This window comes from Anabrus simplex, chromosome 7 (genome assembly GCF_040414725.1).
Source record: "Anabrus simplex isolate iqAnaSimp1 chromosome 7, ASM4041472v1, whole genome shotgun sequence".
NCBI lineage: Eukaryota > Metazoa > Arthropoda > Insecta > Orthoptera > Tettigoniidae > Anabrus > Anabrus simplex.
In genome coordinates, this window is record NC_090271.1 from 298,875,675 (window position 1) to 298,893,836 (window position 18,162).

Genomic DNA, 18,162 nt, shown 5'->3' on the forward strand with positions numbered 1-18,162 from the left:
GAGGTGTCGTGTGGTCAGCACGACGGGTCCTCTTGGCTGTTATTCTTGGCTTTCTAGACCGGGGCCTCTATCTCACCATCAGATAGCTCCTCAAGTTTAATCATGACCTGTCTGCCTCTTACCCGGAGGCCCCGGGTTCGATTCCCGGCCAGGTCAGGGATTTTTACCTTGACCTGAGGGCTGGTACGAGGTCCACTCAGCCTACGTGATTAGAATTGAGGAGCTATCTGACGGTGAGATAGCGGCCCGGTCTACAAAGCCAAGAATAACGGCCGAAAGGATTCGTCGTGCTGACCACACGACACCTCGTATTCTGCAGGCCTTCGGGCTGAGCAGCGGTCGCTTGGTAGGCCAAGGCCCTTCAAGGGCTGTAGTGCCATGGGGTTTGGTCTGGTTTGGTGGTACAGTTTTTCTAAAGAAAAATGGGGAGGAGATAGAGGGTGTGGAGTATTTCGTCTTCCTGGGAGCCAAAATCAGTCAAAGTGGAGATTGCGATCCTGGTATTAAAGAACGAATTTCGTTTGGACGAACGTTATTATGACTATGTCCCCGATATGGAAGAGCAGAGATAATATCAGTTTGGCTACCAAGTACGGATTAGTCAATGCGATTATATTCCTACAGTTCATGTATGGATGCGAGAGCTGGACGCTGAAACAGGCAGACAAAAAGATCATCGACGCTTTTGAGCTCTGTTGTTGGCAAAGACTCTTACGAATACCATGGCCTGAAAAAATCACCAATAACGTGGTTTTAGAGCGCATCAAGCCCCGTATGTCATAGGTTGGTAAGATTATGAAGCTGAGACTAGCATATTTTGGCCACGTTATGCGACCAGATGCATTAGAAAAAGCAATCATGTTAGGAATGATCAGTGATACTAGAAGACCAGGTTTCGATTAAGACACACACCACCCTCATGCTAGAACAACTCGAGGAAGCAGTGTGGACAGGACAAGTTGGAGAGTGCTAATTCATAGAATCACTGATGGTCGGATTCGACTGAACGGATGACATCAGAAGTGAGAAGAAAGCAGTTAGTGGTGGTGGTGGTGATTTTTGTTTTAAGAGGAAGTACAACGAGGTAATCATTCTCAAGAAAGCAGTTATGGTGTATAAGTTAGGTATGGTCGTTGCGGTCGCTTGAATTTGATTGTAGAAACAAGGAATATATTGCACTAAAAGGTCGAGAAAACCCTTGTTATCGTTGAAAACGTCAAAAAAGTAAAAATATTAACAGCTTCTATTTCAAAATTTATCTACAAGAGAACCATGGCAAGTAAAACTTTGATCCGTTACGTGGGGCAGAAAGCAACTGCCTCTCAGAACAACAACAACAACAACAACAACAACAACAACAACAACAACGTTGGATACTCTAGCCTTCGCAGATGACGTTATTCTGATAACAAATAGCTCTCACACAGCCAAGAAGCAAGCGGAATAACTACAAAATATTGCGGCCTTAACAGGATTAAGAATTTCCCTTAAAAACAGCGTTTACAGACTCAGACAAAGCAGATGGCACGAACAGAATTGTAACTCACTTTTGGGACATCCATCGCGTTCACAAATGTTAATACCTGAGAGAAATTCTCACTCCCAATGGAAATGAAAAAGAGACATTAAAAGAGAGGGCGAGGTGGTGGTGGTGGTGGTGATTTTTGTTTTAAGTGGAAGTACAACTAAGTAATCAACCTCTCTGAACAAATTAAGTGGAAAATAAAACAAAATTATATATTCAACGAAGAAATTTCGGAATCAAGTACAAAATAAGACAACAAATTCTATTGAGCCGAAAATGTCACTAACGAATCCAAAGGGAACGTGAGTTTCCTGAGTAACAGAACACTTGCAATTTACATAGCTTTGATTAATCCACTATCTCACATAAAGTAGTAGTCGCATCATCGGCTAATATGCGTTAGTGTGTCTCCTGCAGGCCGAGGCTCCGTCTTAGGCCAGAGAGATCAGCGCACTCTGTGAGGATGTGGGCCACGGTGTGAAGTCGGCACCACAAGAACACACTGTGGGGTCTTCCCTCTTTAGGAGACAAGAGTGCGTAGATCGTCCATGACCTATCCTCAATTTACAGAAAACAACGGCCTCTCTCCGTGAAGGCCGGAAAGAGGACTGCCACACGGTAGTAGTTTTTTTAATTGCTCTCGGCTTGTTGGGAGTTCAGATAGGTAGGCACTCCGATTTCCAGGACGACAAGATGGTTCGACGAAGATGAGAACAATTAATATCTTTAGCAGGCACATTCATAGGCCTTAAAAGGATGAATTAAGACAGGTTGGCCAACAACATACTCCTTCAAGAAAAGTGGAAAACACAGCCTGGGTGACTTACACAGGTGCACCTAAACCTAGCAGAAGTAGGTGTCATGTAGGAAGAGATATAGGACAGGACAACATTTAGGAAGGAGGTTGAAGGAAAGAGGGATACATCCGAAAAGCCAGTGGCGAAACCACGGAACATCTCGGTAGGAGAAGCCAATGGCGGAGAGAGTGCAAATAGAAGGGCGTTTGTCTGTGTAACAGAAGGGCACGCAGATTGTGTAAACGTGGCCCACAGATGTCCGTACCGATGAAAGAAATTAGTAATAATATTTAAACCTCCTCAAATGCACTATTCACGTATTAGAATATTTATCGGTATGTAAAATAACTCCTGCGGGACTAACGTCCCCTGATGTTTCTGTGTGGTGAAGAAAATAATGTGTTATATTTATTACTAGCAGGTGCCTTTCGCCTACGTTTATTAATTCAACTGCGTTAGATATTTCTGAACCGTTTAATTAAATGCAAAGGAAAAACTATACTTGTTAACCTACATCGATACTGATCGTTTTCTGTTATTTTAATATGTTAACCCTTTCCATCCCCGTCCGTAGGGGTGTCTTACCCTACAGTTTTCTTTCCCTAAGAGTAAGTCATATGATTATTATGTTTGGTTGAGAGCTATGCAGGAACATGCATACGCACATCCATGATTTCGGTCACTATGGACATTCCTTTCATCCCTTCTAACCCCCATCCCGATGGGGAATGAACTTTGGCTGAAACGGCATCCAGAGTGTCACGGTTCATGCCAGCTACCCCAAAGACTATGAACTCGCCACTAATATAGGTTTTTTTCGGATTTTTACATTTCACCCCTTCCTTTACGGGTGCTAGGGGTTTCTCACCCCTTCAGTTATTTTTCCAGATAGTAAGTTATACGCGTATCTAGTTTGGTTGAGAGCTCTGCTGAAACATACACACACATTCACCCGCAATCTCTGTCATTTTCGATATTTTATTTCTTCACTCTTTCTCACCCCCTATGCAATGGGGACTGAACTTTTCATTTTCATATACCAATTATAGAAGCAGAAGAAGATAAGTTTTAAGAGACACATCATGATCTTCACATACTGTTGTTTAGGCAACCCTCTGATCAAACTTTACATGCGGTTCACTTGCCTTGCCCTATTTTCTTTGCTTTTTTTTCACCCTGCTCACCCCCTATGCCGAACTACCCACCACATTTCGTTCAAACTACTTTTTAAACCCTTCCAGGAGTAACAAAAACAAATTGTGAATATTTCAGCCAGATCGCTCCAGTAGTTTCTGAGTCCATTCGAGACATACAAACAAACATTCATTTTTATATATAAGTGTGTAGATTACACAACTGCTCAACAGAAATAACGACTTAACTCCGTAGTGCTGTTCCAGAAGATATTTCCCGTGAATTGCGGTGAAGTTGAAATTTTTATAATCCCACAACGCTGAGATAATGGTCCATTCCTGCGGTCGTGTCTTCGTGTGGTTCACGATGATATTTCAGAGTAGAATGTCGAGACTCAATTTTAAGTGGCATCTCCATGATAAAATGTGGAGTTTTATGACTCATTAAAATTTCACTCGTTAAGGACGAACATTAACGATTTTGTGACCAGTTTCGTGGTAGCCTACAAATCTCTGTTAGTTATTGGTATCCTTAAAAATCAAACTCTACTATATTGCTATTTTAAGTACAATCGCGGTGTTTATTACTTATTTTGTCAGCTTAAGAACTTTCTATCCAACGGCGAAGTTTGAGATATAGTCTGACAACGCTGACAACATCTCTCAGGTGGTGTAGAAAACCGAACCAGACCTCTTTTTCATATTAATTTCTACCAGTGCTCATGTGTGATAGGACAATGTGCAACAGCTTTTTGTCACATGGATATTATGTCCATAAGGACAATATGTAATGTATTACTGAACGTTATTAGGACAGTATGTCATATTTATTTATTTATTTATTTATTTATTTATTTATTTATTTATTTATTTATTTATTTATTTATTTATTTATTTATTTATTCAGGATCAGCAGCAGCGTAACGCCGAATTACAAAGATTCGAGCTATGTGCTATAGATATTAATCTAAAATGAAAGATATATAAATATTAACACAGGACACAAATATACATAATAAAAACTGTACAATCATATATAATACATATTCACATAAATAACGACATTAACAAAGGAAAATACATTTACAGTAAATACAGGAGCAGAACAGGAAAGAACAAGAAGAAAAATTAAGCTATTTGAGAAATATCATGACAGAAGGAAGGAAACGTTACGAAGATGTCTAGGTTCATGTTGATAGATAATGTATTAAACGTTGCTGGAATACGTACAGAAAGGGACCTTTGGGTGAGAGAGAGCCGGGAGTAAGGAATTCATTCTTGTACTACGGGATGGGACCTGGGGGTGGAATAAGGAAACTAAATTTAGAGACCTAAATAGACCATTAGCTGCTTTGTATAGCATTAGGTCGGCTACTTCCCTCCGAGCAGAAAGAGTCTTGAGATTCAGTTTCCCAAGCACTTGGATAGTGCTTAAGTTGCGACATGCAGGGATCCTGACTCTGACGATAGCACAGAAAAAAGATTGTACACGGTCAAGGTGGCTGAGATTTGAAGAAGCAGAAATGGACCAGACTGGAGAGGCGTATTCAACAATAGGTAAGATATAGGAAGCGTAGAATGCTCTGAGGGCTTTTACATCTGTGATGTCAGAAAACCTGCAGAGTAAACCAAGGAGTGACATAGCACGTGAGGTGACCCTGTTTATGTGCGAGAGAAACAACAATTTACTGTCAAAATACACTCCTAAGTCCTTTTGATTCTCAACAAGTGCAATCGGTTGGTTCAGTAGGTGACATTCTTCTAGAACGGGGGATTAACGAAGTGTGAACGAAATGGTGGAACACTTGAGGGATGAGGTTTAAGACGCCATGTAGTACACCAACAGACAGTGAATAAACTGCATTTTGCGATTGGATTGTATCTGTGGGAGAATCGATCTGCTTGAAGATTTTACAATCATTTGCAAAGAGAAGGATTTCACATGAATGGTGGGAAACAGTATCGATAAGGTCATCAATAAACAGGGCAAAAAGAAGAGGACCTAGGACACTGTCCTGCGGGACACCAGAGAGGGTGTTGGTGGGAGAAGAACTGCATCCATCAAGGACCACGCGCTGTAGTCTTTCGCTCAGAGAGTTATTAATTAGAACTAGGAGTCTTCCATACACGTTAAACCGTTCGGAAAATTTGTGTGCAAGAAGCGTGTGATCCACGGTATCGAAGGCCATCGTGATGTCGATATAGCATACATCAAGTTGAGAGCCCCCGTGGATGGCAGACGTGGCATGCTGGAGGATGATAGCCAAATTAGTTACGCAGGAGCTTCGAGGAAGGAAACCATGCTGAGGGGATGCATATGAAATTGAAAACGAAAGCAAATGCTGGTGGATGATCCTTTCACAAATGACTGATAAAGCAGGTAATATAGAGACCGGGCGATATACGACCTCTGTCCACCTTTAAGAATGGGTGCGATATAAGCAAGTAAACTGACATAATTTCTAACATGAAAAATCTATTTAAAATAGAGCCTGATCAAAAAATTAAAATGTGGAGGTGCAAATTTGTGTACCTACCGGATGAAGAGGTTAAACCGATTTTGAATGGATTGAGGGGATTGACTTGCCAAGGCAGTGAATGTTGTTTTCCTGGAAGAACATGGACTCGATTCCCCAAAATACATTTACAAATTATATTTTGAAATAATCTGCGTTGCGCCTGTGAAAACCGCTATGTGATAATACTGTGGGAAAAATACTGACTCGCAGCACATATGTCCTAAGTTATTTTTACGAGTTGCTTTACATCGCATCAGCACAGATATGTTTTATGACGACGATGGGACAATAAAGGGCTAAGAGTGGGAACGAAGCGGCTATGGTTTTAATTAAGGTACATTCCCAGCATTTTGTCTAGTGTGAAAATGGAAAACCGTGGAAAACCATCTTCAGGGATGCCGACAATGGGATTCGAATCCACTATCTTCCGTGTACTGGATACTGGCCGCACTTAAGCGACTGTAGCTATCGAGCTCGGTATATGTCACAAGAGCGAGAATTCCTTGAAATTACTCCCTCAGAAATACTTGGGATAAACTGATGAAAGTAAAGTATAGTGCAAGAAATATACTTGCTAATGGTGAAGTACTGAAATTACAAGCTCTGAAAATCAAGCTTACATCTTGATAACGACGACAACACGCACCTAATTGCATTGATACAGCATGTGTTCAGTATGTACATCCTTACGTCTCAGGCATTGTTCATAACGGTCCCGTAGATTGTCGAACATATTGATGTACACAGGCTATCAAAAAACTAAGTTCTCTCATAGTTCAGGAACATTCCTACGTGGATCATCTGACCGTAAAGCGGATACTTTCATCATGCCCCAAGTCAGTTAAGTTGTTTTGTGTTCTTTTACGATTTGATTTGCGTTGCACAGACAAAGATAGGTCTTATGGCGGTGATGGGAGAGGAAAAAGCTAGGAGTGGGAAGAAAGTGGCCGTGGCCTTACTTAAGGCACAGGATTTGCCTGGTGTGAAAATGGGAAACTACCGAGGGAGTGGGCGGTGCGGTTAGGTCCACACAGCTATGAGCTTGTATTCGAGAACCAATGGGTTCGAACCCCACTATCGGCAGGCCCGAATATGGTTTTCCGATGTTTCCCATTTGCACACCAGGCAAATGCTGGGTCTGGATCTTATTTAAGGACACGGTCACTTCCTTGCAACTCCGAACCCTTTCCTATCCCATTGTCACCATAAAGCCTATCTGTGTCGGTGCGACGCGAAGCCAATTGTAAACAAAACTGAAACAATGGAAAGCCATCTTCAGGGGTGCCTTCAGTGGGATTCTAACACACTATCTCCCGAAGGTAATCTGATTGCCATAGCACCCAAGCTGCGCAGCTACTTGTTCGGTCATTCAAGTTCATATTTTTCACATATAAGCTTAGTAAAATTTTGTATTAATTTAATTTCAATGATTAAATGGACATTTGATAGGTACTTAAATTTTCATTTACGGGACCACCTACTTTAGTTTCCTTCCGAACAAACAAACAAAAGCATAAAACAAAAAAACAAATAACAGGAAGTAAAATATCTCCTTTTAACCCAAGGTCAGACGGAGTGAAGCAAGAATTCATTCTTTACTCATGATGGCCGAAATAATTCAGATTTAGCATTAGAAAGCGCGTTCTGTTTACGGGACCGATGGGATTTTTGTACACCACTGTATTATTGAAACAATTGTGTAATGAATGCAAGAAGTTGTGAGAAAATAATATTTTGAAAGTCGCACCAACAGACAATAGGTATTAAAATATAATCTCATTCAAAGGTGCTTTTTATCTGTCCACTCTTGATGTTAATGACTAGCTCTCCCCGGATGAACTCTTCTCTTATTTTAAACTGCCATAGGTGCGAAATTCACGAACTAAAGAGTTCAGAAAAGTATTAATCGAGTCGCAATTCACGTCACATAGCCACTGTTCGAAAATAAAAATGTGGAGGTGCAAATTTGTGTACCTACCGAATGAAGAGGTTAAACCTGTCTTGAATGGATTGTGGGGATGGACTTGACAAGGCAGTGCACGTTATCTTCCTGGAAGGACATGGAATCGATTCCCCAAAATATACTCAGAAAATATAATCAAGTTATCGTCTTTGAGCCTGCGAAAATCGCTATGTGATAATATTGTGCAGTAAATACCAATCCGCAGCCATAGATCATAAGGACAGAACGTAAGTAATAGCCACCATTTTTCAGCCTGCTTTGAGAAAAAATCAAATTAATATACCTGGGCTGTTCAAAATGGACTTATTAAATTTTACATGTAAATTTTCTTAACCTGTATTATACATTTAAAATATCTCAATAAAATTAGGTCACCTGCAACGGATTCTTTGTGAAAATGCATACAATTAATTTTGTTTCACGCATGCTTCTTTCTAGGTATAATTTTCCCATAAAATTACAAATGTACATGCACTGAACTTTTATATTGGATATAATCTACCGAACAAGAATAGTTTGTAAAATGGTCTAGTATTTAGTAAATTATTATTCGAATTTAACTAAATTACTTCGCATACAATTTGTTAATGCTAATTTAAATAATCAAAATAGTTTCAATTTAAATATCATAAATTGTATTTAGCACATTGAGGGTAGTTTGAATAGTTCGCGTGAAGAAAAAAATATCATTCTGTCTGAAATGGTTACTGAGAAAATTGCACCTGAATATCTGAAAATTCAAATTTTATGTGTTTTCAAAAAATCTTTGGCAGATGAGCTAATTTCAATAGAATTTTTGACATGTATATCAACAGTTAGGGGCTTCCTGGCTGAGGCGGTAAAGGCGAGTTCGGTTCACCCGTAAGGACGTGGGATCGATTCCTCGTCAGGAAGTCGTAAAATTTAAGAAAATCCTGTAGATTTCCACTTTCCGAGGTGCACATGGCCCTGAGGTTCATTCAGCCTACACCATAAATGAGTACCAGGTTAATTCCCGGGGGCAAAGACGGCCGGGCATAGAGCTAACCAGTCTACTCCACCAAGTGCCGAGGTTACTGATAGTGGAAGTCTTTACCTTGCACCCCTCAAGGGGCCTTCATGACCTGTATGAAGATGACTTTATTGTTTTGCTTTGCTATAACAACAGTTAAGAATATTCTTCATTGTCGTGTCTGTACACGAACCCACGTTTCAAAGTAGCAAGCATAACTTACTATAAGCAGTACATTGTTTGAAGTGATTATTCTCTGCTAACTAAGCAACCATGCGCTGGGGGAAGGAAGGCTACACAAGATGTACATGTAATATAAACAGAGTTATATGAAGTCACGAATGTCCCACAAGTAAATGGACACGAGCGACTTAAAAAAGTCATATTTCAATACCAATGTTTGGAAATAGAAAGTGAAGGGGTAGTTTGAAGTATCATATAATTTAAAAGTAATGGGCCACCAAAATAAAGTATTATAAAAGCGAAAAATTCTATTTATTATGAGACAGAGAGTCTTGTTTATTTCTATTTATAAAGATGAGAAGTGCTGTGTATGCAGGGGGTTCGAGTATATGTACCAGGAGGAGGTGATAACCAATAGGACCTGGGCAACGCCCGGACGAGAAGAGAAGGATAAGGATATGACAAATACTTGTTGCTTTAAATACTGGGGTAAACAAAGCAAAAACAAAACAACAGGGTCTCATTACATCAGTCTTCCCCTTGAGCAGCTTGCCTTCGGCTTACGTCAAGGAACGGCAATCGGTCCCCAGAAGTGGAGTCGCTACTTAGAATATTTTAAAGCAGATCGAGTTTGGAGGGTGTTGCCAGCATTCGGTATTCATCATCTATACTTTGATTCTCGACGTAAAGCTCTTGTCCTTCTGGGTTCATCGTAGTTGGAAACTTAAAGATTGAGGAATCTCTGTGAGACTCTACGATACTCTGTTTATACCATCGCTTTAGCATTTCAGTGGTTCCCTACTGTTCAAAGTTCACTTACTTTTATTGTAGTGGCCGTTCTGAAAAGGCCAACTCCTTACGTCATACTAAATGGTAGACTTCACGATTAATTGTATAATCTTTGTACATCGTCTATTTAATATACGCATATACAGGAAATCACATCGTGAGTTTCAACTCTTAACAACCAACTCACCTATCACCTATAAATTACCATCTTCAAACCCTTTTAATTTTAGTATTGTTGTTAGCCATCAGGTGAGTGCACTCACCGCTCAGCGCCTCACCGATTGGCGGGGATACGACATCATGATGGTGAAAATATCATTAGTCTATTGTGAATAGAAGCCCAGCTTTTTTTGTTTCAACTTTTCCCAAAGTACGCTGCGATATGATAGCATTTGTCCGTAGGAGCGAGAATTTTTCGAAATTACTCTAACAATGTTGAACCATACATAATAGAATGCCTTAGCTGGTGGGACGTAGTGTTTACAGTACACTGAGTCTTCCGGTATAGGCTAGAGCAATTGTGTTACTTTCATAGATCTGTCTCTGTCTTATACTTGGCTTTGACAGTATGAAAGTGACTGAGGTGTGAGCGATGCTAGTAATGCTATTCGTTATGCAGCCAGTCCCTGCTATAAATGGTGTCAAAATATCACTCATAGGGTCGGTTGGTGCACGCATTTCAGTGGGCTTGGCAGACTGATATGTAATAGCAACTTCTGCCTCTTCAGTGATGCCTAGGCCTTCTATGACAGCTCATGGCGGAGCTGTGGAGGATCCAACCAGCCTTAGCGCTGAGGATTGAACACATACACACATAACAGTACCTTTCCGGTCAAAGTTCTCAGCTGAAATACTCCACAATTTCACGTAGTAATTTTGCAGGGTTAACGACGTTGACATATGATGCAACCTTCTAACTATCGAATGAAGTTCTGAAAGCAAAGTCGGCCGAGTATTGAATTACTCTATCACATTTAGTATCCAGGTTACGATCAACAACAACGAGTGAGAGGTTCATATGGTAGAGTGCTGGCTTTCTGAGACCAAGTTGAATGATTGGATCTCGGCTGAGTGCACTGGTACGCTAAGGTGCTCAAATACCCCAGAAATACGTAAGAGAACTCACGTGGCAGAAAATATCCGGCATCTCGACGTCTTCACAAACCACAACATCAGCGAGTGGGGCGTGGAACCAATAACATTATTATTTACGAAGAGTAGAAATCTTTACTTCCCATCCATACAGCAATCCAATTGGATTGGATTGGATTGGATTCAGTGTGTCAATATATAGCAGGGGGTGGGACGCGCCTCTTTCTTCAAGCAGCAGTTCTCCTACAAGGTAGTGGCCTTTTAACATCTTTATTTCTTGCTAGCTCAGCAGTCTAACTCTCGGGGAGGGTTCAAATCCTTTAAAATGTAAACCATCTTTTAAAAATATAAATTCCTTTTCTGTCTATGTAAAATCTACAAATATCCTTTACTGTAATTCGGGTATAGAGAGTGCTTCACCCTCTCGAGCTCCCCATCACTTTGAAATTAAGGTGATCACGTTTTCGTAACCATTTCTTCTCTTCTTTAATGTATTAAAGTTTTCTCATACTGGTTACCTCCATAGATTGGGATTAGCCCCTGTATTATCGGCCTTGAGCCACTTAGGTTTAAAGTGTAGATTTAGGAGCGCAAATTCACGCCTCCATCCTTTTGTTTCAGGCCAGTTAAATTAGTCTTGTTTTTGCACACTAAGGTCCGGTAGATTGGGTACGAGGTACCCCTGTTTCATGATTATGCCTTGGTGGCAGTTTGTGTAAAAGTCCGTTATTGCATTTATAGGCTTGAAAGATAGAGAGCGGGGCAGCTCTTTATGGTGTTGTGGTATAAGTGCCTTAGAGAGGCTTGAGATGTAAGGTTGGGAGCTAATGCTCCATGTAATTAAGGGTGTTCTGCCCTTTGGTATTTTTGTTGTTGTGAGCTGAGAGCTCAGAAATTATACTTGGGGCTCGAAGCCCAGATCTCGTAATAACCCCCGAAATCTTGTGATATCTATGTACCTGACTTTGGCTTGTTGTTAACTTGTTAAGTTTACAAAATTCTATGTCACCATTGTTTTCAAGTTTTGAAAATATAACCTTTATTTTAAATTAACTATAATTCTGTAGTTGAGACCTATTCCAGCCCGCACCTTGTTTCACCTCTGCTGATCCACCAAACTCCGTATATAATAATATGTAATTCATTCGAAAGTTAGAGACTGAATGAAGCCCTGCATCATTCGTCACTTAGTAAAGTTGTCACTCCTGCAAAAACAGCTGTGTGAAATTGTGAAATATTTCAGCTTAGAACTTCGGCTGGTAAGATTCTATTATTTAAGGTTCAATATCGTGAGAGTAATTTCGAAGAAATCTCGCTCTTACGGACAGAACGCAGGTAATTGCTATCATTTTCTGGTTCCAAGCCATATAACATTTATTTATTTATTTATTTATTTATTTATTTATTTATTTATTTATTTATTTATTTATTTATTTATTTATTTATTTATTTATTTGTCTTTAGTAGTGGCGAAGTTAGGACTCAAGGTCTTCTCTTACACTTAACCACATCATTGTACAGAAACATTATGGAGAATATTAAATATTTCAAAAGGAACTAATTTGTAACATAAATTCAAAATAGATGCAACATAATAATTGTACCTATATATACATATCATTTGTCAAACTACTAAATGAAATTTAATGAAAAATAACTTAAAATTCATTTAAAGAGAATTAACTAACTTGCACACACACACACACACACACACACACACACACACACACACGTGTGATGAAAATGTTCTGTAGGTTTGGCCAGGCCTTATTGTTACGCCGTCTATTTACACCGAAGGAATCTTGTTATAATATGTTTCCAAGAACTAACATTAAGAGAATTCAACATAATCTTCTTTAGCAAGATATTTTCCTTCATCATTTATAAAGAACGTCTTATAAGTATGTGTCAGAAAGGTAAAGTTAAAATTATTCTACACTAAACATATATTACACAGCCCATATTTCATAGCAGTGTGCACCTTAACCCCAACTGAATAAGTGTCGTATAAAATTAATTTATTGCTCATTTATACTGGAAGTATACTTTTTAAAGTCATGTATTAATTAAAGTGCCGTAATAATGTAATTAAAACTCGTGTAACGGTAGTTCCATAAATTCAACGAATTGGAACCACTATATTTAATTTTCCTAATCTAATATTTGCTCTGTGCCGTGCTTAGCCGTCCAGAGAAACAGTTGAAGCACTGTTTACTCATAGAATTTATTGTAATTAACTTAACGTTTGCGATGGAATAATCTAGTAGGTGAAGTGCGTAAAACACTGCACTCTTGTTAATACACAGAATTAAAGTAATACCTTATGACTGCTTGCTTTTAAAGCGCACTTAACGTAATGCATTACTCAGTGTGGCTTGTAAATGTTTTCTGAACAAACAGAATGTTAAAACAGAATCGTTAAAATTTGAAATGTAATTTCGTAGAACTTGTTTTCAGCTTTTTTCTCATCCCACAAAAATAGTAAGACTGCGTGGATTGCTGTAGGGATGGGAAGTAAAGGTTTCTGCTCTTCGTAAATAATAATGTTATTGGTTCCACGCCCCACTCGCTGATGTTGTGGTTTGTGAAGACGTCGAGATGCCAGATATTTTCTGCCACGTGAGTTCTCTTACGTATTTCTGGCGTTTTTGAGCACCTTAGCGTACCAGTGCACTCAGCCGAGATCCAATCATTCAACTTGGTCTCAGAAAGCCAGCACTCTACCATATGAACCTCTCACTCGTTGTTGCTGATCGTAACCAATTCACTGAATTGTACTAGTGGCACGGAGACAAGAAAATCAGCAGTTTTTATACCCTAGTGGAAAATTCGAGACCTTTCAAGAATGAATAGACACACCCCTCCACTTTATTGGATAGCTTAGAGCTACATATCCCTATCGAAGAAGACATACATTATTGGTCAAAAATTAATTAAATCAATTCGGGATTGGCTGAGTTCAAAACTGGCGGACAGAAAAGTTAATATTGCCAACCCAAAAAATAAAAGAACAAAATGTAGTAAAGACAAAACTTAAGGATACCAAATTTCTTCAAGAAAGTTCATTCCTTCGCACCAGAGTGCGTAATCATAGTTTTTAGTAGAGACATCTAGTAGAGAACGTCCACACTTCTTGATCAATTACAAACAAAAACACATCAAAATTCACACAGAGCCATCTTCGGAGAAACTGTAGATTTAATACAGTTTTTTAAAGTTCAGGCTTTCTCCTGTAGAGGAGTTTCAACTGGCACAATATATGAATTAGCGGCGTGGAGGTGTACCGCCCGGTAAAATTATTATTATTATTATTATTATTATTATTATTATTATTATTATTATTATTATTATTATTATTATTATTATTATTATTATTGATAAATGGAGTGAGATTAAACAACATCCGGTATGCTGATGATACAATTGTATTTGCTGATACTATCCAAGTGCTACAATCACTAATGGATAGAATTGTAAGAGTCAGCAGCCAATACGGGCTTGAAATAAACACCGCAAAGACAAAACTCATGGTTATAAGTAAGGAAAATATTTCCGGAATAAACTTGGTTATAAATCAAAAGAGTCTAGAAAGGGTAAAACAATATACATACCTTGGAACCATAATAAATGAAGACTGGGATTGCTCACAAGAAGTCAAGGTACGCATTGGAAAAGCAAGAAGTGTGTTCCAGAAAATGAGTAATGTGTTTAAAAGCCACAATCTAACTTTAGGGACTAAAGTCAGACTTCTGCACTGTTATGTATTTTCTGTTCTTTTATATGGTGTAGAGACATGGACCTTAAATAAAAACACAGAGAAGAAGCTGGAGGCTTTTGAAACATGGCTTTATAGGCGGATCCTGAGAATATCTTGGACCCAGAGAATTACAAACGTGGAAGTAATGAGAAGGATGAACACAACACCTCAGTTGATCAAGATAGTGAAATGCCGAAAGCTGCAGTATCTGGGACATATAATGCGCAACACAGATAGATACAACCTACTCCAAAAAATATTCCAGGGGAAAAACAACAGCAAAAGAGGTCCTGGAAGAAGAAGAATATCTTGGCTTGACAATCTTATAGGCTGGTGCAATATGTCATCAGTTGAACTGTTCCGCTCTGCCACAAACAACGAAAATAGCCATCATGATCGCCAACATCCGAAACGGATAGGCACCGAAAGAAGAAGAAGAAAAATACATCGCAAATGGGAAATATCCCGGTGGCAATTGTCACTTAGAGTAGTGAAATAATAAAGTAAAGTTAACATAATTACTCAACAACAAACTAACAAACAAACAAACAAACAAACAAACAAACAAACAAACAACAAGGCAGAAAATATTACTAGAAATACTACTAGTCTAACAATCTAAATACAGCATCATCATATACATATTCACACACAACTTAAGTATTTGCAGTACTTAACACTACGGCTATACTATAGGTGCTAAAAGCAAAGTCTCGCCGAGTTTTGAATTACTCCATCGCATTTAGTGACCAGGTTAGGTACAAGTGAGTGATTCATATGGTAGAGTGCTGGCTTTTTTGATCCGTCAAAATATTATGTTAGAACTCATATTCTACAAATCTACATAGTACATTAATCACGGGAAATACATAGAAAGGTGCTTACCAGCATACCACACGAAACTCTTACTTCTTTCTTTTTTAATTTATTGACCATTGGCTACATTACCATTTGGTCATCACGGACATAAAAATGAAACAATATAGAGTGAAAGCTCTCATGGTACCACGTTTGTTTTCCACTGCACACAGGTTCCCGTTGAGAACAGGTAATCGTGATATATAAGGTACATTGCATTCACCTATTGTGCACTGCGGTTCTCCACAACAGTCTGTGATGTTTCCTAGTCACTTTACTGCGTAATGGACTTCTTACGCTATAACACTGTATACTTTACTAATCATTACAGAGCAGTCACTACAATACATTTTCTTTTCACTGCTTTCCCTGTTCTCATGGAAGTTAAATTATTCGCAACAATACTACAGTTTAACATACTATAATTAATTTGTGGACTTAGTATAATTTGTAGGATAGCATATATCCTTGCTGTTTCTTAAAGATTAAAAAAAATTAAAAACTTGAAAAACTTGAAAAAATTGTTAACAATTCAACTCACATCATTGTATAATATATTCCGCTTTATACTGATAAAATAATTCCATTTCCGCGCTGGGCAGGTTCCGCTAAGTACACGTACTTTTGTATATATTTTAGTGTTTTTTTTTTTTTTTTTTTGCTAGTTGCTTTACGTCGCACCGACTCAGATAGGTCTTATGGCGACGATGGGACAGGAAAGAGCTAGGAGTGGGAAGGAAGTGGCCGTGGCCTTAATTAAGGTACAGCCCCAGCATTTGCCTGGTGTGAAAATGGGAAACCACGGAAAACCATTTTCAGGGCTGCCGACAGTGGGGTTCGAACCTACTATCTCCCGAATACTGGATAGTCTCATGGGACCTGAAATGTTTCCGTTAGTACCAGGTTTCTCCTGTGTACAGGTTCCGTTGTAAACAGGTTTCATTGTACACAAAGCAATAAAGTAAAATGTAGAACACATATTACCATACAATCAAGGTTCTGCTTATATTTTATTCCAACTTTAAATAATTCGTGTCCATATTCTGCCCAAGTAGCACCCATCACATTTTATTTACACTTTTTATATTTTAATACCACACGATTTCAAAAATTGAATCAGTCTTGCTAGAAATTCTAAGTTGTTTATTTCCAGAAGCAAGGAACATTTCGTTGGAAAGGGAGCTCCGAAATGTAGCAATGTATTCATGAATCGAATCCTTGGTTCAGAATAATGCCTGTTGTATTCTACTGTATTCCATAAAAATTCTTCTTTCAATGTAATTCTTCACAAGAAAGTTAAGTTATATCTTGTCAAGGATTGCTCAACATTGCTGAAGGTTTGACGAGATTTGAAAAGATTTGGCAATGTTTGATAGCATTTTGGTTTTCCATGGAGGAAAGGCAAACCGCAGTTGTGGTTCATGGACTAGCAATGGGGTACATTCTTAAAAAGAAGAGACACGCGCTATAAACCATAATTTTTTTTTTTTTTTTTTTTTGCTAGTTGCTTTACGTCGCACCGACACAGATAGGTCTTACGGCGACGATAGGACAGGAAATGGCTAGGGGTGGGAAGGAAGCGGCCGTGGCCTTAATTAAGGTACAGCCCCAGCATTTGCCTGGTGTGAAAATGGGAAACCACGGAAAACCATTTTCAGGGCTGCCGATAGTGGGGTTCGAACCTACTATCTCCCGAATACTGGATACTGGCCGCAATTAAGCGACTGCAGCTATCGAGCTCGGTAAACCATAATTTACATCGGGAAAATATTAATGTGGTTGTCCTCAACATAATTTTTTCAATGTATTTACTGACTTAAGGTCATTTTCAGAGGTTAAGTTATATTGCATTTCCTCGCATTACTTAAATAAAAATTATAGAATCAGGCGAGTTCGCCGGGTGCTGAGGGACGCGCGGCTGTGAGCTTGTATCCGGGAGATAGTGGTTTCGAGCCCCACTGTCGGCAGAACCTGAAGATGGTTTTCTGTAGTTTCCTATTTTCACACCATGACTTCTTGATTGAGGGATGTTGCGTGTGTATTAATTGCTAAGTATGAGGCACAGCCCTGCCTATAAACAGTAGACTCTGTAGAGTGCCACAATAAAATTAATAAATCGGCGGTGTACGAGGAGATTGCAAGAAATATATCTCCAGGTAGTGGGCAGCTTTTATGTTTATTACCGTACTACCGAGCTCGATAGCTGCGGTCGCTTAAGTGCGGCCAGTATCCAGTAATCGGGAGATAGTGGGTTCGAGTCCCACTGTCGGCAGCCTTGAAGATGGTTTTCCATGGTTTCCCATTTTCACACCAGGCAAATGCCGGGGCTGTACCATAATTAAGGCCACGGCCGCTTCCTTCCAACTCCTAGGCCTTTCCTATCCCGTCGTCGCCATAAGACCAATTTGTGTCAGTGCGACGTAATGCAAATAGCAAAATATATATATATTACCGTACTGTAACCTGTAAGTAAACAGTCAGCAGTGATTGATCCATGACGACCTTCGCATATTATTATGGATTGTTATCAAATATTGAAGTAATAAGGTATAAAT